Source organism: Chrysemys picta, chromosome 8 (assembly GCF_011386835.1).
Source record: "Chrysemys picta bellii isolate R12L10 chromosome 8, ASM1138683v2, whole genome shotgun sequence".
Lineage (NCBI taxonomy): Eukaryota > Metazoa > Chordata > Testudines > Emydidae > Chrysemys > Chrysemys picta.
In genome coordinates, this window is record NC_088798.1 from 66,137,082 (window position 1) to 66,163,907 (window position 26,826).

The window sequence follows — 26,826 nt, forward strand, 5'->3', positions numbered from 1 at the left end:
GTTCTGTGGTGCAAAGTCACATGTTCTTGCAGCTTAGCTGGCCATCATGAGAGCTGAGAAGAAAAACTTGAGGCTGCAGGTTGCTGCCCACATCTCTAGCCCCGTGCAAAGGAACTGCTCCTATGGTTGACTGCATTATAGGCTGCTTTGTTGAGGCTAGAGCAGAATGCTGGAGACTCTTAAGAAATCAGCCTCTGCTTTATAAACAGGCAGAGAAGTATGTTTGCTTTGGAAAGGTGCAGATTCTATATCATGCAACTTTCTTACTCACTTTCTTCACTTCTCTGCCCTATATGCCTTTGTCCCTCACTAACCTTGGATGGGGAGACGTTGGGCTAGTTCTAATTTAGAGTTTTGCTATGCTTTCTGCCTCAGTAGTTTGTGAGGGTGAGTTGACAGGTTTTTTTAAAATCACAAAATCAGTTTGGTTCTAAATTTATTTTGAACTTACACATTAAAGATGCTTTATATGCACGAAGTACTTTTCAGTAATATATCTTACATGGTTCTTTTCATCAGAAGATCTCAAAACACTTTACAAAAGTCAGTGTCTTTATCCCCATTTTACAGAGGAGGAAACTGAGGCACAGAGGCTAGCAATTTGCCTACAGTCACCCAACAGACCAATGGCAGAGCGAGAAATAGAACCCAGATCTTCTGAATCCCAGTCCAGTGCCCAATCCACTAGGCCACACTGCCTCCCTATAAATGTAAAACTTGTTAATGGAACTTTAATATTGCAGAGTTAAGAAATTCCAGATTCATGATTAAATACACATCCTTTGTGCTTATGCTTTAAGATACTGACTCAAAATACACCACCTCGACAAATTAGAGAATTGGCCTGAAATCAACAAGATTAAATTCAATACAGACAAGTGCAAAGTACTACACTTACGAAGGAAAAATCGAACACACAACTACAAAATGGGGAATAATAGATAAGGTGCTAGTACTGCTGAAAAGGATCTGGGGATTATGGTGGATCACAAATTGAATGAGTCAACAATGTGATGCAGTTCCAAAAATGGCTAATATCATTTTGCATTGTATTAACAGGAGTGTTGTATGTCAGACACTGGAGAGAATTGTCCTGCTCTACTTGGCACTGATGAGGCCTCAGCTGGAGTATTGTGTCCAGTTCTGGGCGTCACACTTTAGAAAAGATGTGGACAAATTGAAGACAGTCCACAGAAAAGCAACAATGATAAAATGTTAAAACGTTTAGAAAACCTGACCTATGAGGAAAGGTTTTAAAAAAGAAAAAAAAATTGGGCATGTTCAGTCTGGAGAAAAAAAGATGAAGAGGGGACCTGATAAGTCTTCAAATATGTTAATATGAAGAGGACAGTGGTCAATTGTTCTCCACATCCACTGAAGGCAGGACAAAAAGTAATGGGCTTACCTTGCAGCAAGTGAGATTTAGGTTAGATATTAGGAAAATCTTTCTAACTCTCAGGGTAGTTAAGCTCTTCAATAGGCTTCCAAGAGAAGTTGTGGAATCCCCATCATTGAAGGTTTTTAAGAACAGGTTGGACAAGGACCTGTCAGGGATGGTCTAGGTTTACTTGGTCCTGCCTCAAATCTGGGCCCTGGACTTGATGACCTGTCGGGGTCTCTTCCAGCCCTACGTTGCTATAATTCTATCATTCTCAAACGAACATAGAATCATAGATTAGGGTTGGAAGAGACCTCAGGAGGTCATCTAGTCCAACTCCCTGCTCAAAGCAGGACCAACTCCAACTAAATCATCCCAGCCAGGGCTTTGTCAAGTCAGGCCTTAAAAACATCCTAAGGATGGCGATTCCACCACTCTATGTAACCCATTCCAGTGCTTCACCCCCCTCCTAGTGAAATAGGTTTTCCTAATAACCAAACTAGACCTCTCCCACTGCAACTTGAGACCATTGCTTCTTGTTCTGTCATCTGCCACCACTGAGAACAGCCGACCTCCATCCTCTTTGGAACCCCACTTCAGATAGTTGAGGGCTGCTATCAAATACCCCTCCCCCTTCTCTCCTGCAGACTAATAAGCTCAGTTCCCTCAGGCTCTCCTCGTAAGTCATGTGCCTCAGTTCCCTAAGCATTTTTGTTGCCCTCCACTGGACTCTCTCCAATTTGTCCACATCCTTTCTGTAGTGGGGGGACCAAAACTGGACACAGTACTCCAGATGTGGCCTCACCAGTACCGAATAGAGGGGAATAATCACTTCCCTCAATCTGCTGGCAATGCTCCTACTAATGCAGCCCAATATGCTATTAGCCTTCTTGGCAACAAGGGCACACTGCTGACTCCTATCCAGCTTCTTGTCCACTGTAATCCCCAGGCCCTTTTCTGTAGAGCTGCCGCTTAGTCAGTCGGTCCAGCCTGTAGCAATGCATGGGATTCTTCCGTCCTAAGTGCAGGACTCTGCACTTGTACTTGTCGAACCTCATCAAATTTCTTTTGGCCCAATCCTCCAATTTGTCTAGGTCACTCTGGACCCTATCCCTACCCTCCAGCGTATCTACCTCTCCCACAAGCTTAGTGTCATCTGCGAACTTGCTGAGGGTGCAATCCATCCCATCAGCCAGATCATTAATGAAGTTGTTGAACAAAACTGACCCCTGGGGTACTCCACTTGATACCAGCTGCCAACTAGACATTGAGCTGTTGATCACTACCTTGTTGAGCCCGACAGTCTAACCACCTTTCTATCCACCTTATAGGCCATTAATCTAATCCATACTTTTTTAACTTGCTGGCAAGAATACTGTGGGAGACCGTATCCAAAGCTTTGCTAAAGTCAAGATATAACACGTCCACTGCTTTCCCTGTATCAACAGAGCCAGTTATCTCATCATAGAAGGCAATGAGGTTGGTCAGGCATGACTTGCCCTTGGTGAATCCATGTTGACTGTTCCTGATCACCTTCCTCTCCTTCAAGTGCTTCAAAATGGATTCCTTGAGGATCCGCTCCATGGTTTTTCCACCCAAATACATTATACAGGCAATCCTCAACTTTACGACGTTGGTTTCAACTTGATGAATGACGAATGGCACTTACGATGTTTATAAATTTACATCCTGTTTTAACTTGACGATGTTGGTTTCAACTTTACGATGTCTATTTTGACTTAACAATGCTCGATCCAACGTTATTTCTATGGGAAAATTGAGTTACGACGTTTTGACTTAAGATGCGATTTTTAGGAGCCAATTGTGTCATAAATCCGAGGACTACCTGTAGTAGCATACATTTTTTTTCTACACCTGGAAAGATTGTGAGCTTGTTGGTTTAGGGACCATCTTTATTCTGTATCTGTACAGCACCTAGTACAGAACGTTCCTTCCGGACCCATGGCTGGGGCTCCTGGCACTACCAAAGTACAAAAAAAGTAGTCAGGAAGCAACTCAACATTTTTTTTTCATTCTTTGTTTCTTTTATGTTCTCGCTGAGGTTATTTTAATAGTTTAGTCAGCACCCAGGTGTTACATGTCTGGCAAAATGTCATCTTCAGAGACGCATGCCTCTGAATAAGATGAATTTATGAGGAACATCTTGAGACATACCATAACAATGGGACAGTCCTGGGACTGGGAAATCTCTTTAAATACCTTCTGTGTGGGAAGATCACAGGCCTAAGTAACCCAGAAAATATTACTGAGCAGACACCAAAGGGAGTGACAGCCATGCACTTGATTACCCAGAGGAATGACACTTACTTTGAGCACAATGGCTTTGTATGGATAGCTGGTTGGCCACAGGACAAACTGGGAAGAGAGGATGCTGTGTGCAATAAGATTATGCTGTCTCACTGTAACTACACAGATTGCACCTACCTCTGATAGTTATATAGAGTGTTAGATTAGATGTGTTGTGCATTGTTTGTTCAGCTTTACTATAATTTTTCTCTTCTCAGTAAGTCTCTTACTACAACCGATGCAAGGGACTATTTGGGAGTTTCACACAGACCATCAAGAAGAGGTGAGAACATTACCTCTTTACACAGGCTGAAGTTAAGGAATGGGTGTCAGGAATCCTATGTCAACAAAGGAGTCCTTGCTGTGAGGCTTGCTGCTGTCCTGCCTGCATTCCTCATGATTCACAAGAAACTCCTAATCAAGGACAAGAACAGTCTAAGGGGCTTCAGGAAATGCTGATCTGTGGTCTGTTCCCTGCACTGTCACAAACTTCCTCTTGTGCGACTTCATGCAAGGCATTTACAATCTTTTAATCCACCTGAGTTCATCATCATGTAATGGGGATAATATTTACCCATCTTCTCATAGTGGTTTTGGTGTGGCACATCACCAGATAGTTTGTCCAGTCTGTGCATTGAGGCAGGCTCATGCAGAAAGATGTGCATGTGATCCTATAATTAAAAACTACTATAATGCGCAGGGGCAGAGTTAAGGTTTTATGGGCAGCCATAATTCTTGACATTTTCCTGAGGCTCACCTGCTTCACTTTGCAACTTGAATGATCTTATCATAGATTTGTATATGGAGTTCAATTATTAAATGGGTTCACTGCTTATCTGAGGACATACCCACAGTTGAGATATGCAGCTATGTCTACACTACGGGATTAATCCGAATTTACAGAATTTGAATTTTGGAAACAGATTGTATAAAGTCAAATGTATGTGGCCACACTAAGCACATTAATTCGGCGGTGTGCGTCCATGTACCGGGGCTAGCGTCGATTTCCGGAGCGTTGCACTGTGGGTAGTTATCCCATAGCTATCCCATAGTTCCCGCAGTCTCCCCCGCCCATTGGAATTCTGGGTTGAGATCCCAGTGACTGATGGGGCAAAAAACATTGTTGCAGGTGGTTCTGGGTACAGCCTCACCCCTCCCTCCATGAAAGCAATGGCAGACAACCCATTTCGTGCCTTTTTTCCTGGGTGAACACTGCAGACTCCATACCACGGCAAGCATGGAGCCCGCTCAGCTCAAGACAGCAGTCATGAACATTGTAAACACCTCGCTCATTCTCGTGCAGTTTATGCTGAACCAGGACCAGAAAAACGAGGCGAGGAGGAGGCGGCGACGGCAGCGCAGCGACAAGAGTGATGAAGACATGGACATGGACACGGAATTCTCTCAAACTGTGGGTCCCGGCACTTTGGAGATCATGTTGTTAATGGGGCAGGTTCTATCCGTGGAACGCCGATTCTGGGCCCGGGAAACAAGCACAGACTGGTGGGACCGCATAGTGTTGGGTGTGGGACGATTCCCAGTGGCTGCGAAACTTTTGCATGCGTAAGGGCACTTTCATGGAACTTTGTGACTTGCTGTCCCCTGCCCTGAAGCGCCAGAATACCAAGATGAGAGCATCCCTCACAGTTGAAAAGCGAGTGGCGATAGCCGCCCCCCCCCCCCCCCCCCCCCCCCCCCCCCGCGCTTGGCTAACTGCAGGGAAGGATTTCTTTTCAGCCACAGGCAAACAGCCCAGTAGGAACGGCCATCTCTATCCCCTTAATTAAATTCCCGTATTTCAACCAGGTTACCATGAGCGATATCACTCTCCTGAGGATTACACAGCGAGATAAAGAACAGATGTTGCTTGAATGCCAGCAAACACTGCATACGCTGCCAGGCTTTGTCATGCAATGATACCAGATTACTTGCTACTAGCATGGCGTGGTCAAGTGTTCTACCATGGAGGATGGAATAAGGCTGCACTGCCCAGAAACCTTGTGGCAAGGCTTTTGGAGTATCTGCAGGAGAGCTTCATGGAGATGTCCCTGGAGGATTTCCGCTCCATCCCCAGACACGTTAACAGACTTTTCCAGTAGCTGTACTGGCTGCGAATGCATCCCAAGTCCTCAGGGCAAATTAATCATTAAAAAACGTTTGCTTTTGAACCATGTTTTATATTTTAAAAGGTAAACTCACCTGAGGTCCCTTCCATGGGGTCATGGTCTTGGATACTGGCTTGGGAGGGTACTTCAGTCAGGCTGAGAAAAAGATCCTGGCTGTTGGGGAGAACGGAGTGCTGTGTGCTCTCCGCAAGCTCGTCCTCCTCCTCCTCCTCTTCCCCGTCCGCAGAATCCTCAGGTGTGGCTAATGAGATTATCCCTGCCTCAAAATCCACGGTCAGAGGTGGGGTAGTGGTGGCGGCCCCCTCTAGAATTGCATGTAGCTCGGCGTAGAAGCGGCATGTCCGCGGCTCTGACCCGGAGCGACCGTTTGCCTCCTTTGTTTTTTGATAGGCTTGTCTGAGCTCCTTGACTTTCACATGGCACTGATCTGAATCCCTATTGTGGCCTCTCTCCATCATGCCCTTGGAGATTTTTTTTCAAAAGTTTTGGCATTTCGTCTTTTCGAACGAAGTTCTGCTAGCACCGAATCCCCTCCCCATATAGCGATCAGATCCTGTACCTCCCATATGGTCCATACTGGTGCTCTTTTTCGATTATTGGCCTGCATGGTTACCTGTGCTGATGAGCTCTCTGTGGTCTCTTGTGCTCTCCACGCTGGGCAAACAGGAAATAAAATTCAAATGTTCGCGGGGCTTTTCCTGTCTACCTGGCCAGTGCATCCAAGTTCAGATTCCTGTCCAGAGCGGTCACAATGGTGCACTGTGGGATAGCTCCCGGAGGTCAATACCATCGAATTGCGGCCACACTAACCCTAATTCGAAATGGCAATATCGATTTCGGCACTACTCCGCTCGTCGGGGAGGAGTACAGAAATAAATTTTAAGAGTCCTTTATTTCGAAATAAATGGCTTCGTTGTGTGGACGAGTGCAGGGTTAATTCGATTTAACGCTGCTAAATTCGAATTAAACTCATAGTGTAGACCAGGCCTGTGTGTGTTTCACTATGTGCACATATAAGTGTGTAAAGTAGATGCCTGTCTTAATATGCACAAGCTCATCATGCAGAGTTTGCACAGGATTAGCCACTTTCCCATGTCTTTGGAAGCTTGGTAAAGCCACTGTCAGGCTTGTTCATCTAGATGGTTAGAGTAGAAGTATAAATAACAGTTCACCTCTCCTTCTGGTGCATGTCCATTTAGATTGCATTGACACAAGATGCTATAACGCATTCTATTTTTGCCTGTGATTTGCTATCTTGTAACAACTCTTTATTCATTGCTTTGCCTTCTTGTACTACAAGCACTGTATATATCCATTTCTAGATGCTACCTGCATTCTTCTTAAGCAAAACTACACCTATTGATTAAATGATTCTAGTATATATTTTATTCTGTCTCCTCAGTGCCTCTGCCATTCTGTTTTTAATTTTATACTTAATACACCAAATCTATCCTTAAGGAATCTTGTGTTTTGACTTTTTAATCCTCCTGTATGTTCAGTATTGAAACTATTAATGGGGGTTTGAGCATTGCAAGTCTGTGAGCACTGAAGAATAGAATTGGGAGACAGCACTTGTGTGTTCATTTGAGTTTGAGCAGCTGGTTACTTTAGATAAGTCACTTTTTTATTTAAAATAGTCCAATTTCTCCAAGAAAAGTAAACTACTTTTTCAGTTTGTTATGCAGTTGATTGTTGCCTTTGGGGAAAGTTCCATTAATATTGTTAAAGAAATGTAATAGCTAAACAATATTGAATACCTGCTTGCCAGCTAGGATTGTTTGACAGCTGCTGAAGAGGATTTGAATGCTAGACAAAAAATGCAAATATTTCCACAAAGTTAATGGTCACATTCTGTCTGATATGCTGCTGTTAATAGTACAGTGACTCTGGTACTGAGTGTCTTTAGTAATTATTGAATGATTTGATTAAAATTTCCTCTTAGGGAAGTTGTTATAGGCTACAGGAAGTTTCAGTGGAAGGTGCCAAGCGAAGGCTGAGTGGCCAAACCTTCCAACTTTTCTCATCCAGTGAAAGATGGAACCAAACTTAAAACTCAAGTGTTGCAGCATACAGTAGTGTTTTTTTTACATGCACAGAGCCCTACAGGTTGAGCTGTCTTGAAATAGAAATGCTCGTTTTGCAATGACAGTGTGGATTCTTTAAAGTGGAGCATGAGATAAGATATGTGTGCACAGGGAAGCTCCAATGAGGGGAAATCTAGTTTTAAATATCAGTGGGGAAAAAAACTCATTGAGATCAGTTTGGGAGTGAGTTTCCTTAAGGAAAATTGCCTAAAAGGAGTGGGATCAGAACAACGTGTTCAGTTTGAGAAGCACCTGTTGGAAAAGATCTAGGGACCAGTCCTCCAAAAAAGGGGGAATGGACTAGCTGGACTAACTATATATGTAGATTATTTCCAGCCTAATTGCCGTAGAATCATAAATATTAGAGATGGAAAAGGCTGGCTGGGGTTGTCCCATCCTTCTCCTTGCCAATGGAGAAATTACCACCAGTGCATTGTCAAGTGCTTTCTCTAGTTGAGCCTTGATTATCACCAGAGATTTCATTGCTTCCCTTGGAAGATCGCTCACTAGTGAAATATTGGCTAAATTAATTAGTTTGAGATCTTTGGGGCATGGAGCTGGTCTATTTGTACAGTGGTGAGCCCACTGCCAGCACTCAGGAAAATTTGGTAATCTTTCAGCTGAATTTCTTTAATTTCATCTGTTGCCCCTAAATAATTTCTCCCCATCCTTAGTGTTGACAACTCTCAAATATTTAGACTGCTGTAATCATGTCAACCCATTCAGTGTCACTTAGACAAGCTGTGTGTCTGTTTCTGTTTCTGTGACTACTTAATCTCATCAGATTCCTGGATCCTATTTTGCTCTTCTGGAAACTTGTTCCCAGCTTGTCTACCGCTTTCTGCGCACTTTCCTAGACAGCTCAGCAGTCTGGAAGCGAAAATCTGCCGCCCCAAACGTTTAAGTATGGAAGAAATGAAGGGAATAGATGCCTGGAATAGACTATAGCCTCAACCAAAGCCATGTAGAGGCTTACTTCCTTCCCTGAACCAGAGCACAAATGCTTCTGGGTATGCAGCACTTTGTTCCCATATCATTGCGAGGCCCTATCTAATCTGTTCTCTTAGCATCGCATTCTGATTTTTCTCCCTCTCTCGTCTGATGTTCTAGATGTCTTTCCCTACATGTAATAGCTGCATTTGTGTGTTTGTGAGAACCTTACTGAGGGTTTCCCTGTGTTTTTTATGTTGAATTGAATTCAGCATCTTTAATGACAGTCACCTGGAGTTCTTTGTAATGGAATTGCATTTAAATTGAAGAAGTCTGCCTTCTCAGCTAGCTAGCTGTTGCCTTATCAAAATTGGCGCTGTTTGAACCTAAATAAAATGCCTTTGGTAAAACAGGTCTTCCTTTTAAAATTACTTTAATATGTTTGAGTTGGTAGTAATCACTTGAATTGTGGCCAAACAGTGAATTGGTTAGGTCAGAATTCTGATTGCCTATTCAGAGAAGGTTTGCGTAATGTCTGCATGTTGGGGGTCAGAATGGTGCATTGCTGAAACTGAAGGACAATGCTGAATGTTTTTATACTTCTGTTTGCCATTGTGGTGCTGTGAGGATTATTACTTAGGATTTTCTGATCCTTAACTTACTTAGAGATATTTAATACAGCAGTGGAATCTGTTCACGCTCAAGTTTTAGTTTTTAAATAGCTGCAATACTGCCAATCAACTGATTAAAAACAAGGGATTATCACTAATTTTGTCACTGTTTTTCTTGGTTCAGATTGGAATCTTTGTGTATTCTGAAATGTCCATATAATGGAAAGAACTGATACTTTGCACTTGTAAGAGCTTATTCCCCCACTTGCAGTGATCTTAAGTATTTGAAATTAAGACGCTGAGTTAGGTTAGGAATTAAGATGTATCGCTTTACCGTCCACTGCAGCCATCTCTGGGATGAAACCCAGCCTTTAAACTGCACATAGCAACACTGAACAGTAGTTCAGAACAAGAAGTAAAGAACTATGTAGCCAGTTAGAACTGCAGGAAGAAATGAGGATCACCAGATACAACCACCCAAGGTGGAACGTGGCAAGCATAGCAAGGTTTAACACCCTCACTCCTTTAAGAAGAGGGTTGGGATCCTGTAAAAAGGTAACAAAAAATTTGTCAGCCCTGAAACTCTGCCCTTGATCTGAGAGTCTAGCTGGGTTCTTATCAACAGTTTAAAAAAAAAATGCAACCAGTTTATGTCCTAAATTATACCTGTACAGCTCCATTGTTCTTAAATATGCTCTGGGTGCAACCTGTGCAAATTATGCCCTGGTCATTTTACACAGATATAACCAACTTGAACTTAGTAAGCATTACACATATTTGGAATAAAATGCAGTTCACACAATTTCCGCCGTGTTGCCTCTGCAGGGCTCAACAAGAATAAAAAGCAGTAAAGGCTCCCATTTGTCACAGTTAGCAGACATCCTGAATACTTGGGTGGACCACATCAGTTGAATAAATACGGTGCTTTTTCTGTATGGCCACCATTTTTCAGAACAGAATCACATCTCAAGGAGCACATGTGATCAGGATCTTGACTTTAAATATAATCTTAAGGCAATATCTAATTGTGTGGTGCCCCCAAACCCTGCCTGGTCACTGGGTTCAGTAGTGGCTCTCAGAGTTTGTCCTACTGAGACATCTGCCACTTTCTGCAAAACCAGTCTGAGCATTTTTGAGGCTATTGAGAAGCTTAGGGATAATGGCAGAATGACAAATGGGAATGAGCATATGAAGGTAGATATTGCCACATCCGAGGTAGAAGCCAAACTCGAACAGCTTAATGGGACTAAATTGGGGGGCCCAGATAATCTTCATCCAAGAATATTAAAGGAACTGGCACATGAAATTGCAAGCCCATTAGCAAGAATTTTTAATGAATCTATAAACTCAAGGGTTGTACCGTATGACTGGAGAATTGCTAACATAGTCCCTATTTTTAAGAAAGGGAAAAAAAGTGATCCAGGTAACTACAGGCCTGTTAGTTTGACATCTGTAGTATGCAAGGTTTTAGAAAAAAATTTGAAGGAGAAAGCAGTTAAGGGCATTGAGGTCAATAGTAATTGGGGAAAAAATACAACATGATTTTACAAAAGGTAGATCATGTCAAACCAATCTGATCTTCTTTGAGAAGGTAACAGATGTTTTAGACAAAGGAAATGCAGTGGATCTAATTTACCTCAATTTCAGTAAGGCATTTGGTACGGTCCCACATGGGGAATTATTAGTTAAATTGGAAAAGATGGGGATCAATATGAAAATTGAAAGGTGGATAAGGAACTGGTTAAAGGGGAGACTACAATGGGTCATACTGAGAAGTGAATTGTCAGGCTGGAGGGAGGTTACTGGTGGAGTTTCTCAGGGATCAGTTTTGGGACCAATCTTATTTAATCTTTTTATTACTGACCTTGGCACAAAAAGTGGGAATGCGCTAATAAAGTTTGCGGATGACACAAAGTTGGGAGATATTGCCAATACAGAGAAGGACCGGGATATCATACAGGAAGATCTGGATGACCTTGTAAACTGGAGTAATAGTAATAGGATGAAATTTAATAGTGAAAAGTGTAAGGTCATGCATTTAGGGATTAATAACAAGAATTTTTGTTATAAGCTGGGGACTCATCAGTTGGAAGTAACAGAGGAGGAGAAGGACCTCAGAGTATTGGTTGATCACAGGATGACAATGTGATATGGCCGTGAAAAAAGCTAATGTGGTCTTGGGATGTATCAGGTGAGGTATTTCCAGTAGAGATAAGGAGGTGTTAGTACCGTTATACAAGGCACTGGTGAGACCTCATCTGGAATACTGTGTGCAGTTCTGGTATCCCATGTTTAAGAAGGATGAATTCAAACTGGAACAGGTACAGAGAAAGGCTACTAGGACGATCCGAGGAATGGCAAACCTGTCTTATGAAAGGAGACTCAGAGGGTATGTCTGTGTCTACACTACACTATGAAATTAGGTCGATTTTATAGAAGTCGATTTTTAGAAATCCGTTTTATACAGTCGATTGCGTATGTCCACACTAAGTGCATTAAGTCTGCAGAGTGCATCCTCACTACCATGGTTAGCATCGACTTACGGAGTGGTGCACTGTAGGTAGCTATCCCACAGTTCCCGCAGTCTCCGCCGCCCATTGGAATTCTGGGTTAAGCTCCCAATGCCTGATGGGGCAAAAACATTGTTGCGGGTGGTTTTGGGTACATGTTGTCAGTCACCCCTCCCTCCATGAAAGCAATGGCAGACAATCGTTTCGTGCCTTTTTTCCTGGGTTACCCGTGCAGATGCCATACCATGACAAGCATGGAGCCTGCTCAGCTCACTGTCACCATTGCTGTTGTGAGCGTTGTAAACACCTTGCGCATTATCCTGGAGTATATGGAGAACCAGGCTAAGAGACGCCAGCACAAGGAGGATTTTGATGAGGACATGGACACAGATGTTCCTGAAACCATGGAATTTGGCAGTTGGGACATCATGGTGGCACTGGGGCTGGTTGATACAGTGGAACGCCAATTCTGGGCTAGGCAAACAAGCACAGACTGGTGGGACCGCATAGTGTTGCAGGTCTGGGATGATTCACAGTGGCTGCGAAACTTTCGAATGCATAAGTCCACTTTCCTGGAACTCTGAGAGTTGCTTTCCCCCACCCTGAAGCGCAGGAATACCAAGATGAGAGCTGCCCTGACAGTTGAGAAGCGAGTGGCGATAGCCCGGTGGAAGCTTGCAACGCCTGACTACTACCGGTCAGTTGGGAATCAGTTTGGAGGGGGCAAGTCTACTGCGGGGGGTGCTGTGATCCAAGTAGCATCATTGACATTCTGCTATCAAGGGTAGTGACTCTGGGAAATGTGCAGGTCATACTGGATGGCTTTGCTGCAGTGGGGTTCCCTAACTGTGGTGGGGCGATAATCAGAATGTATATCCCCATCTTGGCACCAGACCACTTGGCCAACCAGTACATAAACTGCTAGGTGTACTTCTCAATGGTGCTGCAAGCACTGGTGGATCACAAGGGATGTTTCAGCGACATCAATGTGGGATGGCCGGGAAAGGTGCATGATGCTCGCATCTTTAGGAACTCCAGGCTGTTCAAGCAGCTGCAAGAAGGGACTTACTTCCCAGACCAGAAAATTACCATTGGGGATGTTGAAATGCCAATAGTTATCCTTGGGGACCCAGCTTACCCCTTGCTCCCACAGCTCATGAAGCCTTACACAGGCAGCCTGGACAGTAGTAAGGAGCAGTTCAACTATAGGCTGAGCAAGTGCAGAATGGTGATAAAATGTGCTAGATAGAATGGTGATAGAAGGTGATAGGATGTTTAAAAGCTCGCTGGTGCTGTTGGTTGAGTAGATCAGACCTCAGCGCAACCAACATTCCCATTGTTATTGCTGCTTGCTATGTGCTCTATAATATCTGTGAGAGTAAAGGGGAGACATTTATGGCGGGGTTTATGGTTGGGTTGAGGCAAATCGCCTGGTGTCTGATTTTGAGCAGCCAGACACCAGGGTGATTAGAAGAGCACAGCAAGGCACACTGCACATCAGAGAGGCTTTGAAAACCAGTTTCATGACTGGCCAGGCTTTGGGGTGACAGTTGTGTGTGTTTCTCCTCGATGCAAACCCGCCTCCTTTGTTGATTTTAATTCCCTATAAGCCAACCTCCCTCCCCACTTCGAAATAAAGTAACTATTGTTTTGAAACCATGCATTCTTCCTTTATTAATTAAAAAAAAAAAGAGAGAGATAATGGACAAGGTAGCCTGGGTGGGGTGGGAGAGGAGGGAAGGACAAGGCCACATTGTTTATTGTAGCCACACTAAAAATCAAACCGTTTGAATGACAGCCTTCTGTTGCTGGGCCATCCTCTGGAGTGACTAGGTGCCCGGAGCCTCTTCACTTCCCCTCCGCGTCTCCTCCTCCCCCCTTCCCCCCCCCGTTCTTGGGCATCTGGGTGAGGCAGACGTGGAACTTGGGGGGGAGGGTAGGTGTTACACAATGGATGCAGCAGGGATCTGTGCTTTTGTTGGCTTTCCTGCAGTTCCAACAGACGCTTCATCATGTCCGTTTGCTCCCCCATTAGCCTCAGCATCGCGTCCTGCCTCCGCTCTTCGCGCTCACTTAATTCTTTTCTGGTCTCTGCCACTGAATGCCTCCATGCATTAAGCTGTGCCCTATCAGTGCAGGAGTACTGCATGAGCTCGGCAAACATGTCATCGTGAGTGCGTTTTTTTCCGCCTTCTAATCTGCGATAACCTCAGGGACAGAGATGATAGCGCGTAGAAACATTTGCACCTGGGGGGAAATAAAAAGGGAGAGTAAAATTTAAGATGATACATTTCTGAGAACAAAAGGGAGACTCTTTCACAGTGAATCAAGCAATTCACAGCAGACAGCATATGTGCTTTAGGTACAAGGTCGCATTTTGCCTTTTATATTGAGCGCCTGCCAGCATGGTGACACATCACACATGGCTGGGCAACAGAATTTGGTTTCCAGGCAGCCATGGTAAGCCAAAGGGTACGCGGGTTTGGCTTCTAATGCCTTCATAACATGTGGAAACGTTTTTAAACTGCAGTGCCCTCCTTTCCCAGGGCAAGCAATGGGTTGGGTTTCACATTTAAAAGGAGGGGCTGTGGTTTTTGGGTGAATGTGCAGCACACACCTACCCCCAGCCCACCACATAGCTATTCTCTGGGATGATCCCTTCTCCCCTCCCCCCGCTGTGTGGCTATTCTCTGGGATGATCCCTTTTAGCCAAGCACAAACAGCCCAGCATGAATGGGGTCCTTTTACTGTTCCCTTACAAAAATTCCCCTATTTCAACCAGGTGACCATGAACGATATCACGCTACTGAGGCTAACACAGAAAGATATAGACGGAATGTTGCTTGAATGCGACCAAAACCCAGGACCATTCGATGCGATGCTTTGTGCTGCATTGATTCCAGAATACTTGCTACTGGCTTGGTGTGGTAAAGTCTTACCATGGAAGACTGTCACGGAGGGTGGGGGAGTCAGGGCCCTGCACCCCCCACTTCCTGCAATTCATCATGACTCTCAGCCAGCCAGTAAAACAGAAGGTTTATTAGATTACAGGAACATAGTCCAAAACAGAGCTTGTAGGTACAGACAACAGGACCCCCTCAGTCAGGTCCATCTTGGGGGGCAGGGAGTTTAGACCCCAGCCTTGGGGCTCCCTCCGTTTCCCCAGCCAGCCCCAAATTGAAACTCTATAGCCCCTCCTCTGGCCTTTGTCTCTTTCCTGGGCAAGGAGGTCACCTAATCTCTTTGTTCTTCTTCGAGAGATGTCCCTGTGGGTGCTCCACTACAGGTGTTGGTGCGTCCCTGCGCCTTCGCCCGGAGATTTTTGCAGCAGTACTCATAGCGGCCACGCATGCTCAGAAGCTGCCCCCCGCTGTGACTCTAGGTTAATAGAACGCATGCGTGGCCGGTCTCCTCAGTTCCTTCTCAACCGTCCCCGGCCTGAGACGGAGCTCAGCAGACTCATTAGAGAATCCTTCACTCTTGCCTCAATTACCCTTTAGTAACCAGTTCCTGTCAGTTTTCTCTGTTAATATAGTTACTTACCCAGTTTATCTGTTTAAAAAAAAAAAAAAAAAAAAATTTTCTGTCAGCCGCGGCTATGCCGGGCTCCACCGGTTTCAAGCGCTGTGCTATCTGCAAGGAAGCTATCCCATCATCGTACGGAAACTCAAAGTGTATAAAATGTTTGGGGGAAGCTCACATTCCCCAAAAATGTGCCCACTGCTGCAAACTCAGCTCCAGGGCACGGAAAGACAGGGAGCTCAAACTTAAACTGCTCCTCCTTCAGAAGTCTATCGGGTCAGTTTCAGACCCAGGCGTTGAAGCCGGCTCCGCTCCCCGACACAGCCCCCCCGCCGCAAAAAAGCTAAAAAAATCTACGAAAAAGGGACACCCTTCCTCACCTAACAAGGCTATGAGGCACAAAGTATCTCCAGGCAGATCAACGATCTCTCTGCCTGTGTTTCCTCGCCTCAGCAACTTTCATGAGCCAGGCTCCTCGGGAACCGCGCAAAAGCCGCCCGAGGCTCCGGCGGCAGCGCGAGGCTCCGGTGCCGAGGCATCAGGCTTCCAGTTGCCTGCCTCAGTTACGGCACCGTTCGGCACCGCGACTGAGACGGTGCCGACATTCCACAGCATACCTGACCCCAGGCAGCCTGATGTTGTTCGCCCGGCACTGACCGCGGCACCGACCCCTGCGGGGCACTCTGACACAGGGATCACAGGCAGAAACCCCGATCGCGGGAATGCTCCTGTGCGGCGGCAGCCTCTCCCGGCTCAGCTTTCATCTCCCGGAGGAGCCTCATTAACTCATTTTACCCAGACAGCAGATCTTCTAGTATCACCTACCTTGCAGTCTCCGCTCATGAATGCATATTCTTTTTCAATGCCTGAGTCAGGATCTGAGCAGTTTTCCTCCAGTGAGGAGGAAGCAGATCCACAGGGAGTTTTTTCACCATATCATGACTCCCAGCCTCAAACCCAGAGCAATAAGGGTTATGAGAAAACGACCTCATCCCACTCTCAGGACCCTGTCTCCTGGGGGATGAACCCCTGGATGGCACCACCTATGCCCTACCCGCCACCATGGCAATACTGGACACCATGGGCATCATACCCTCGGGAATACATGCCCCGTGGCCACTCGACCAGGCGCAACACTGATCCAGCACCATCTCCTAACGAATATGCCACTGACACGAGACGCCTGGCAACACAGCCACGCTCCCAGGATAAGCCTAGCCCTCCTCCTGCTCCAAAAGAAACGGAGCTAGCACCTGAAGAAGCATTGCTTCCCCTTCCTCCTACTCCCTCTGATGAATATACAAAATTCCAGGACCTCTTTAAAAGAGTTGCTAGTGACCTGAGAATTAACCTGGACGTGGTCACCGAACAACAGCATGAGCTAACGAACATCCTACAGCCCCCTTCTTCCTCCAGAGTGGCACTCCCAATTAACGCAGCCCTTTTAGAACCCGCTAAGTCCATCTGGCAGACTCCAGCGACAAGCCTACCTACTTGCAAGCAAGCAGACAAGAAGTATTTTATTTCTCCAAAGGACTCTGAATTCCTTTTTACCCACCCGGCACCAAATTCATTGGTAGTAGACGCTGCGAACCAGAGGGCTAGACAACAGTATTCTCGTTCTGCCCCACCCAACAAGGATAACAAACGACTGGACCTTTTTGGTCGCAAGGTCTATGCATCCTCCACCCTCCAATTTCGTATAGCTAATTATACTGCAGTCCTGGCAAAATACGACCATAAAAATTATAATAAGTTAATGGACTTTATTGATGACATTCCAGAACAAAGAAAACAACAGTTCAGAGCTACGGTTTCTGAGGGCCAAGCCATTTCACGCACCGCTCTCCAAGCAGCCCTCGATGTAGCCAACACAGCGGCAAGATTGACCGCTACAGTGATAGTCATGCAACGGGGCTCATGGCTCTCCTCTTCCTTTTTTCCTCGCGAAGTTCAGAACACAATTGAAGATCTTCCCTTCAACGGTGACAAACTCTTTGCTTCTAACACGAATGAAGTGCTTCATTCAATGAAAGACTCCAGGACAACCCTCCGGTCTCTAGGTCTCCAGGCACCTACGACCAGAAGACGACAATATCGATACCAACCGTACCACCGGCCACGTTATCCCGCATTTACACAACCTTCCCATAGACCGCAGGAACAGCAACAGCCGCAACGTCAAAGACCAAGATTCCAGCGACGTCGCCCAAACTCTGCAGGGGCACCTCAACCCCCACCAGCTAATAGGCAGATTTGAAGACTTGGTCGAGGGTTTAGAAAGCAACGCCCCCACTTCAGCCGCCACACCTATCTTTGGACACCGCTTACGACCTTTCTTCCATCAGTGGAGGAAGATTACCTCCGACAAGTGGGTCTTAGAGGTAGTTACAATTGGATACGTCATCCCCTTCCTCTCCTTACCTCCCACCCACCCACCCTCCCCGTCCCTCTTCAGGGACCCTTCTCACGAGCACCTACTCCTCCAAGAAGTGCAACATCTCCTTCATTTGGGAGCAGTAGAAATCGTGCCAGAGCGACACAGAGGGAAGGGTTTTTACTCCCATTATTTCTTAACGGAGAAGAAAAATGGGGGATGGCGACCAATCCTCGATCTCAGGCGGCTCAACAGATTCATCAAAAAGCAAAAGTTCAAGATGGTGACCCTCACTACCACAATCCCAGCGCTGGAGCAGGGCGACTGGTTTTCTGCCCTCGACCTACAAGATGCCTATTTCCATGTCACCATACATCCGGCCCACAGACGTTTCCTCCGATTCACCCTTGGTTCCACGCATTTCCAATACAGGGTACTCCCCTTCGGACTATCTACAGCCCCCCGTGCTTTTTCCAAGCTTCTAGCTGTAGTCACTGCCTACCTCAGGAAACAAGGGGTCATAGTGTTCCCTTACCTCGACGATTGCCTCCTCAAAGCTTCAACATTCGACGAGGCGCTCCGGTTCACACGGCTCACAGTCGATTGCTTTCTATCTCTCGGCCTACAAATAAACAGAGACAAATCCACATTACGCCCCACCCAGCACCTGCAGTTCATAGGCGCAGACCTCGACTCCCGGACGGGGCTAGCATCGCTCCCACCCGATCGCTTCAATTCCATAAACCAACTGGTCACAATTGTTCGCGACAGCCCTCAGGTAACTGCCCGAGTTTGCCTGCAACTACTAGGTCACATGGCCTCGTGCACTTTTGTCGTCCAGAATGCACGCCTATACATGAGGTGCTTTCAAGCGTGGCTGGCAACGGTTTACAAACCGAATATGCATTCTTTAAAAAAGATTCTCTCCCTGCCTTTTCCAGTCAAAGATTCGCTACATTGGTGGACTGTCCACTCCAACCTCTGTTCTGGAGTCCCGTTTCTTCAACAGGCTCCATCACGCATTCTGACCACCGATGCATCTATGACAGGTTGGGGTGCACATATGTCTCATCACACAGTACATGGACTATGGTCACCAACCGAGACCTCCCTGCACATAAATGTTCTCGAACTCCGAGCCATTCGCAACGCGTGCCGTCACTTCCTGCCACTAATCAAGCATCATCACGTACGCATAATGACGGACAACATTGCATGCATGTTTTACGTAAACAGGCAGGGCGGAGCTCGTTCCCATTTGCTGTGCACAGAGGCTATGAAGCTCTGGAATTGGTGCATTGCGAACAACATCCGGGTATCAGCAGCCTATCTTCCCGGAATCATGAACACCACAGCGGACGAACTGAGCAGACGCTTCCCATGGGACCACGAGTGGGAGATAGACGAGAAAACCATTCACGATGTATTCAGCACCTGGGGTTACCCAACCATAGACTTGTTTGCAACTGCAAAAAACAAGAAATGTCTCAATTTCTGCTCCAGAGCAGGACTGGGCAAACATTCCCTGGGGGACGCATTCATGATCTCATGGCACCGAAACCTATTCTATGCGTTTCCCCCGATACCAGTTCTCAACAGGGTTCTGATAAAAATACGAACGGATCGAGCCAAGGTGATCCTCATTGCCCCATCGTGGCCCAGACAACCATGGTTTCCCTTCCTCACCAGAATGTCAATCCAACCACCAATCTCCCTGCCGCTTATTCCGAACCTTCTATCTCAACAGCACGGTCATTTTCTCCACCCCAACCTGTCCATGCTTCACCTCAAGGCCTGGTTCCTACGTGGTTCTCCCAACGCGAATTAGATTGCTCCGAACAAGTTCAGGAGGTGCTCCTACATAGCAGAACGCAATCTACTCGCAAGACCTATCTTCAAAAGTGGAAACTATTCACACATTGGTGTTCTGCCAAACATCTTTCTCCTACCTCGGTACCTCTTTCATTTATATTGGACTATCTCTTGGGCCTTAAGCAATCCGGCCTTTCTTTCAGCTCCATCAGGGTCCATTTAGCTGCTATTACGACTTTCCACGACAGAATTGATGATACGTCTGTCTTTGCTCACGCTACTACGAAGCGTTTCCTCAAGGGCCTACAAACCTTATACCCAGACATTAAACAACCGACCACCCCCTGGGACCTTCATCTGGTACTGTCTGCCCTAACTCAACAACCTTTCGAACCCCTAGCCACGTGCTCCCTTTTACACCTCTCCATGAAAACAGCGTTTCTAGTGGCAATTACTTCTGCCAGACGGGCAGGAGAAATAGCAGCTCTCATGGCACACCCACCATATACGATATTTTTTAAAGACAAGGTTACCCTCAGATTGCACCCCAAATTTCTTCCAAAGGTACACTCATCATTCCATATTAATGAACCCATACACCTGCCGACTTTTTTTCCGAAACCACATGCGAACTCCTTTGAAACCTCAATGCATACACTAGATGTTCGCAGAGCCTTGTCATTCTATTTGGATAGAACCAAACCCTTTAGAACCTCCTCTAGACTTTTTGTCTCTATTGCAGAGCGCTCCAAGGGCATGCCTATTTCTACCCAGAGACTCTCGAACTGGATCTCCCAGTGTATCCGACTGTGCTATCAGATGAAAGGGGTTGCACCTCCAGACGGCATTAGAACACACTCCACTAGATCTCTGGCTGCCTCGGTCGCGTTCTTACGCAAAGTTTCCTTGGCTGACATTTGTAAAGCAGCCACCTGGTCATCTGACCACACTTTTGTTAAACACTATGCCCTTACTCAAGGCCCTCTATCTGACATACGCTTGGGCAGGGCGGTACTTTCAACTGCGTCCCTACCTCCTTAAGGTACACCGCTTTTAAGTCACCTGTAGTGGAGCACCCACAGGGACATCTCTCGAAGAAGAAGAGGAGGTTACTCACCCTGTGCAGTAACTGACGTTCTTCGAGATGAGTGTCCCTGTGGGTGCTCCACTACCCACCCTCCTCCCCTCTACTTCGGAGTTGGGGGGCCTCCGTGGTAGAGAAGGAACTGAGGAGACTGGCCACGCATGCGTTCTATTAACCTAGAGTCACAGCGGGGGGCAGCTTCTGAGCATACGTGGCCGCTATGAGTACTGCTGCAAAAATCTCCGGGCGAAGGCGCAGGGACGCACCAACACCTGTAGTGGAGCACCCACAGGGACACTCATCTCGAAGAACGTCAGTTACTGCACAGGGTGAGTAACCTCCTCTTCTCCAACACCTTCAGTTGGCACCTTGCAGGGGAGGGGCCCAGGCCATCAGTTGCCAGGAGACAGTGTGTCAGCCATTCTCTGTGCAGATGGCATCACACTGGCCCTCTAGGGCTCTGCAACAACCACACACCCTTATCCTACCACCTAGATACTTAAGAACTGCATAGGGAAACTGAGGCACCCATACAGTATTCAGAGAAAACATTAAGAACATTCCACTTTGTCACAAGGATGAAATAAGGCAGCCCTCCCCAGAAACCTTCTGCAAAGGCTTTGAGTACCTCCAGGAGAGTTTCATGGAGATATCCCTGGAGGATTCCCGCTTCATCCCCAGACATGTGAACAGACCTTTCCAGTACCTGCATCCCATTTCTTCAGGGCAAATCAAACATTAAACACTATTGCTTTTAAACCCTGTACTGGCTTCAGGGTCGGGGATCCCGCCTTGGGAGGGTATTGCCTCCAGGGTGATGAAAAGTTCCTGGCTGCCAGGGAGAACGGATTCACTGCTTGCCTGCTGCGCATTCTCCTCCTCCTTCCTCATCCACAAAATCCTCCTCCCTGTTGCGTGAGGCTGCCACCTTGCAGGTGTCCACGGACAGTGGTGGGATAGTGGTAGGGTCCCCCCCTAGAATGCCATGCAGCTGGTCATAGAAGCGGCATGTATGGGAGGAGTTGATTGTTATAGTTGAAAGCTCAACCTTTCCAGACCCCTGTGGGTTTCTCCCTTTTAATAGTGCATTATTAATGCTATTTTTGTGCATGGTATTTCCTTATTAAGCATTAAACACTCCAGTGGCATTTCTCTTTAAGCTGTAAATTGTGTGATCTGGAACTGCTTGGCTTGGTGCCTCCTGAATGAGTTACCTTCCTTGACTAAAGCTACTGTAGCCCAGCCACCATTGATTAAGGCCTCCAGAGCATCCAGGAAATGTACCTCTTCCAACCGGAGTGTTGGATCAAAGCTTATAAACTCATATTTTCACACCTGTTCACCATTTAGTTCTCTGTCACTATTCAGCTGATAAAAATGCATGCATCCCAGGCCCTGGGGACATGTACAGTCCCATTTTTAAAAATATGGATGCAAATTCACTGACCCAAAGAACTTAAATTGAGCATTCCACCAAAACTAACGCTTTCCCCTCCGACCTCTTGCACTTATTCAAACCACACATGCAGAGCTTGGAACAAATAGATTTGTACTATACGCAGCAGATTCAGGCTTCACTAGCCAAGTAGGAAGGGAGGCCCAGGGCTGGGCCCCCTTCACTCAGTCACTTGCTACGATTCGCTGTTAGAACACCTGATCTCTATAGCCATAAAATCTTAGGAGCTTAGAGTCCCCACCATTATAATGGAAACTGTTTCCAGACTTTCACAGCTATTTTTGAGTATGAGGACAATGAAAAATACTCTTCCTATTGGGGGGGGTGGGAATCTCAAAGGTTTCTTGAGCAGGGCTGCAGTCAAAATGGAAGAGGGTTGAAAGTTGCAACTAGGCATGAAACTAGTCCTCAATGAGAAGGCATGGGTGGTCTTGTCCTGGAAGAGATGGGTTTTGATTTATGAGCATTTGAATTACAGTAGTTGTTTTCATCTGTAGGTTTCAGAGTACCTTACCAAAGTGGGCCATTAGCCCCATTGTATATCTAAGCATAGACTCCTAACTTGCTGAGAGGCCTAAGACATGGGTACAGCACATCAGAAATCTGGGCTTATTCCATCTGTTGCATTGTAACTTTAACCTGTATCTGCCTCAGTAATCCTGTCAGTAAATGGGACTGACACATGGCAACCCAAGGACTCGCGTAAGATTTGATTGCAAAGAACTAACATGGCTAGTCAGTGGAAAAGATGGGAAAAGCTCAGGACTTCCCAGTCCAAGCCTTAGGCCACGGAATGTGTTGGTGAGATTAGGATGATTATTTTCCTAATTCTCCCCCTTTCTTGATACCTGGGTTTCCTGAAACACTGGGAAGGTCCAGCCCAGTTAGGAGTCTTTGCGGAAATAGTGAATTAAATGCTACTAAACTGCTGACATGTAGGTGCTGCAATTAGTTCCTTAGGTGCATACTTAACAACTTGCACTCTGCTATATAGGTTGTATGATTTTTTTTTCAAACATTCATAACCTGGTCAAATCCATTTCCTCAGAAAAATGCTGCTTCTTCAGACTCCTATGCAAATCCCGCTTCAGCTGTTGGCTTGTTTGCAAAACAATTTTTATTTTTTATGTAAAAATGTTGTCCCTGCCCCTCTTCTCACTTAAGTGGCTCAAGGGATTTTTCTCAAACAAAATTTCACCTTGGACACAGACTATGTGGAATATGTGAGGCCAAAAAGTGATACATTCCATAAGTCGAGTGTAAATAGGGTTATAATGGAACATTGCTTTGTATCTTTAAATGTAGCAGTTGCTGCCTGTGCCTAATATAATTATCTGAGTGACAGAAGCAAAGCAGAGGTGGAGCTGCAGACTTATGCAAATCTGTATGAAAGCACAAAGGTCTCATTGTGTCAAAGTAATACTTTGTATACAGAAAGTGCTTGTTTTGGGTGGTGAGTAAAATCTCAGTATGATACATTCACCTCTCATTCGACCATCTCCAATACATTTGTACAAATAATGTCCATGCTGAAACACAGATTCCCTGAAAGCAGCATGTCCACTGGTTGAAATTTGTAACTTCTTGAAAGGATCAGATGTCTGTAACTTTTGTCCTAAGAGACTATACGTGCAGAGGGAACCTGCCTCTGTAGGGTCTGAAGTGCAAGATCTTCTTGGCTGTCAGGATTCCCTTTAAATATGTGGTCTGGGTATCAGGACAGGGTGTCCTGTTTCTGTTGCTCAGGGAGAATCTGATTCATTAGAGTAGGAGTAGGCAAACTTTTTGGTCTGAGGCCCACATCTGGGAATAGAAATTGTATGGCAGGCCATGAATGCTCACAAAATTGGGTTTGGGGTGTGGGAGGGGGTGAGGGCTCTGGTTGGGGGTACAGGCTCCAGGGTGGGGCCAGAAATGAGGAGTTCAGGGTCCAGGAGGGGGCTCCTGTCTGGGGTGAGGGTGCGGGCTCTGGGGTGGTGTTGGGGATGAGGAGTTTGGGATATAGGAGGGTGCTCTGGACTTGGGACTGAGGGGTTCGGAGGGCGGGAGAGGGATCAGCGCTGGGGCAGCGGGTTGGTGTGCAGGCTCCAAGGTGGGGCTCGGGATGAGGGGTTTGGGGTGCAGGAAGTTGCTCCGGGCTGGGATTGAGGGGTTTGGAGGATGGGAGGGGGATCAGGGCTGGTGCAGGGGGTTTGGGGCGTGGGGAGAGGCTCACGGGTGCAGGCTCCGGACAGCGCTTACTTCAAGCGGCTCCCAGAAGCAGCGGCATGGCCCTTCTCTGGCTCCTATGCAGAGGCACAGCCAGGTGGCTCTGCAGACCGCTCCATCCGCAGGCACCGCCCCGCAGCTCCCATGGGGGGGGGGGCATGCCACTATTTGCGGGAGCCGCATGAAGCAGCCCCCAATCCTGAGCCCCAGCTGGAGTGCCAGAGCGGGGCAAGCCCCAGACCCCGCTCCCCAGCAGGAGCTTGGGGGCCGGCTTAAAATGGCTGGCAGGCCAGATCTGGCCCACGGGCCATAGTTTGCCCACCCCTGCATTAGAGTCTCAGTCTAGAGCCGGGGTTGGCAACCTTTCAGAAGTAGTGTGCCGAGTCTTCATTTATTCACTCTAATTTAAGGTTTTATGTGCCAGTAATACATTTTAATGTTTTTAGAAGGTCTCTTTCTATAAGTCTATAATATATAACTAACCTATTGTTGTATGTAAAGTAAATAAGGTTTTTAAAATGTTTAAGAAGCTGCATTTAAAATTAAATTTAAAATGCAGAGCCCCCTGGACCGGGACCAGGACCTGGGCAGTGTGAGTGCCACTGAAAATCAGCTTGCGTGCCGCCTTCAGCACGCATGCCATAGGTTGCCTACCCCGGTCTAGAGTTTGGCTCACTTGATCTAGCAGCTGGTTCTTCCATCCACACTCTTGAGTTTCATGGGGTTTAATTAAAATGCAAGTCTTTAATTTTTAATTTTGTTTCCTTCCTGTTGGTCAAAGATCTCTGTGTGAGTGAAGTCTCAGTGCAATTACTGTGCTCCCCACGGAGAAACAAACATTTAATTCAGTGAGCCAATTTCATTCTTAGGTATATTTTTCTGCTTTTTATACTCCGAGGAACACAAACAGAATTATCGAATTAATTAACAATTTGCTGCCCTTTTTGGTTACACTGGTTGTTGTTTTAGACCTTGACTGCCAAAATGTTACTTTCCCAGCAGGTAATTGCTATCCTAAAGGCAGACAGCATGTGTAGCGAGGCTGTTAGTACACACCATTTCATTTGGACGTAGAGAACTTCTTGTTCCAGAGGTGGAAGGAAATAACCGGAGAGCAGCCATTCTATGCTTGATTCTATCTAAGTGGGAGGAATTAGTTGTGAATCTTGAAGGTGAAAGGCAACTAGGAGCATAAATGATAGGCTTCACAAGCCAAAGGAAAGGAAGGAGGGACTACAGAAGAATGACAATGGACTTCAAAAAAGCAGACTTTAACAAACTCAGAACTAGGAGGTGAGGTTCTATGGCAAGAAAATCTGAGGGGGAAAAAGGAGTTCAGGAGAATTGGCAGTTTTTTCAAGAGACAGTATTAAAGGCACAACAGCAAACTATTCCAACACTAAGGAAAGATAGAAAGAATGGTAAGAGGACAATATGGCTCAATTAGGAGCTTTTTAATTACCTGAAAATTAAAAAGGAATCCTGCAAAAAGCAGAAACACAGATGAATTGCTAAGGATAGGTACAAAAGAACAGGAAGGAAAGCATGTAGAGACAAAATCAAAAAGGCGAAGGCACAAACTGAGTTACTCCTGGCAAGAGACGTATAATAAAAGGTTCTATAAATACATTAGGAACAAGAGAAAGACAAAGGATGGGGAAGGAGAAAATAGATGACACTAGGCTGAGGTGTTCAATGGCTAATTTGCTTACCCCTGAGAGCTGCAAATTTCAGCACTGTAAAGTGGCAGTGTAGACAGTGAACCAGCGCTGGGAGCTACTCCTCTCGAGGGGGTAGGTTTTTTTTTTACAGTGCTGGGAGACCTCTCTCCCAGCGCTAGTGCTGCGACTACACAGCCACGTTAAAGCGCTGCGGCAGTGCTTTAACACTGCTAGTGAAGACCTAGCCTAAGTTTTCTCTAAAAATATTAATTTTGTTTGGATGTTTGAAGCATCTAATATTAGCAACCAGAGGGAAGGAACACAAGCCAGAATAGGGAAAACATGTGAAAGAATATTGTAAGCAAGTCCATGGGGCCTGGTGAAATTGACCCTAGGCTTAGGGTACTTAACTATATAAAGCAATCTCAGAACTGTTAGCAGTTATCTTTGAGAACTTATGAAGTACAGATGAGGTCCCAGAAACCTGGAGAAGGGCAAACATAGAACCTATCTTTTCTTTAAAAAGGAGAACACAGAGAACCTGGAGAATTACAGACCAATCATCTTAACTTCAATTCGTGGGAAGATACAGATCAGAGTATAGTAGTGATAAGTAATAGCCAGCATGGATTTGTCAAGAACAAATCATGTCAAATCAACTAAATTTTCTTCTTTGGCAGCATTACTGGCCTAGTGTATTGGGGGCAGGGGAGCGGTAGATGAGACTTACCTTGATTTTTAGTAAAGCATTTGAGACAGA

At 46.0% G+C, this 26,826-nt stretch overlaps 1 protein-coding gene and 1 long non-coding RNA gene across 18 annotated transcripts in view; one reads left to right on the top strand and one right to left on the bottom strand.

Annotated features, from left to right (window-relative positions):
• The window catches only part of LOC101932594 (metastasis-associated protein MTA1), a 384,146-nt gene that overhangs the window by 25,715 nt on the left and 331,605 nt on the right, over window positions 1-26,826 (top strand). The window lies entirely within an intron of this gene.
• On the bottom strand, window positions 17,142-18,701 carry LOC135973243 (uncharacterized). Its single transcript, XR_010590041.1, has 2 exons — window positions 18,381-18,701; window positions 17,142-17,543 (listed from the first exon to the last, which is right to left on the bottom strand). It is a non-coding gene; the product is annotated as an uncharacterized LOC135973243 (long non-coding RNA).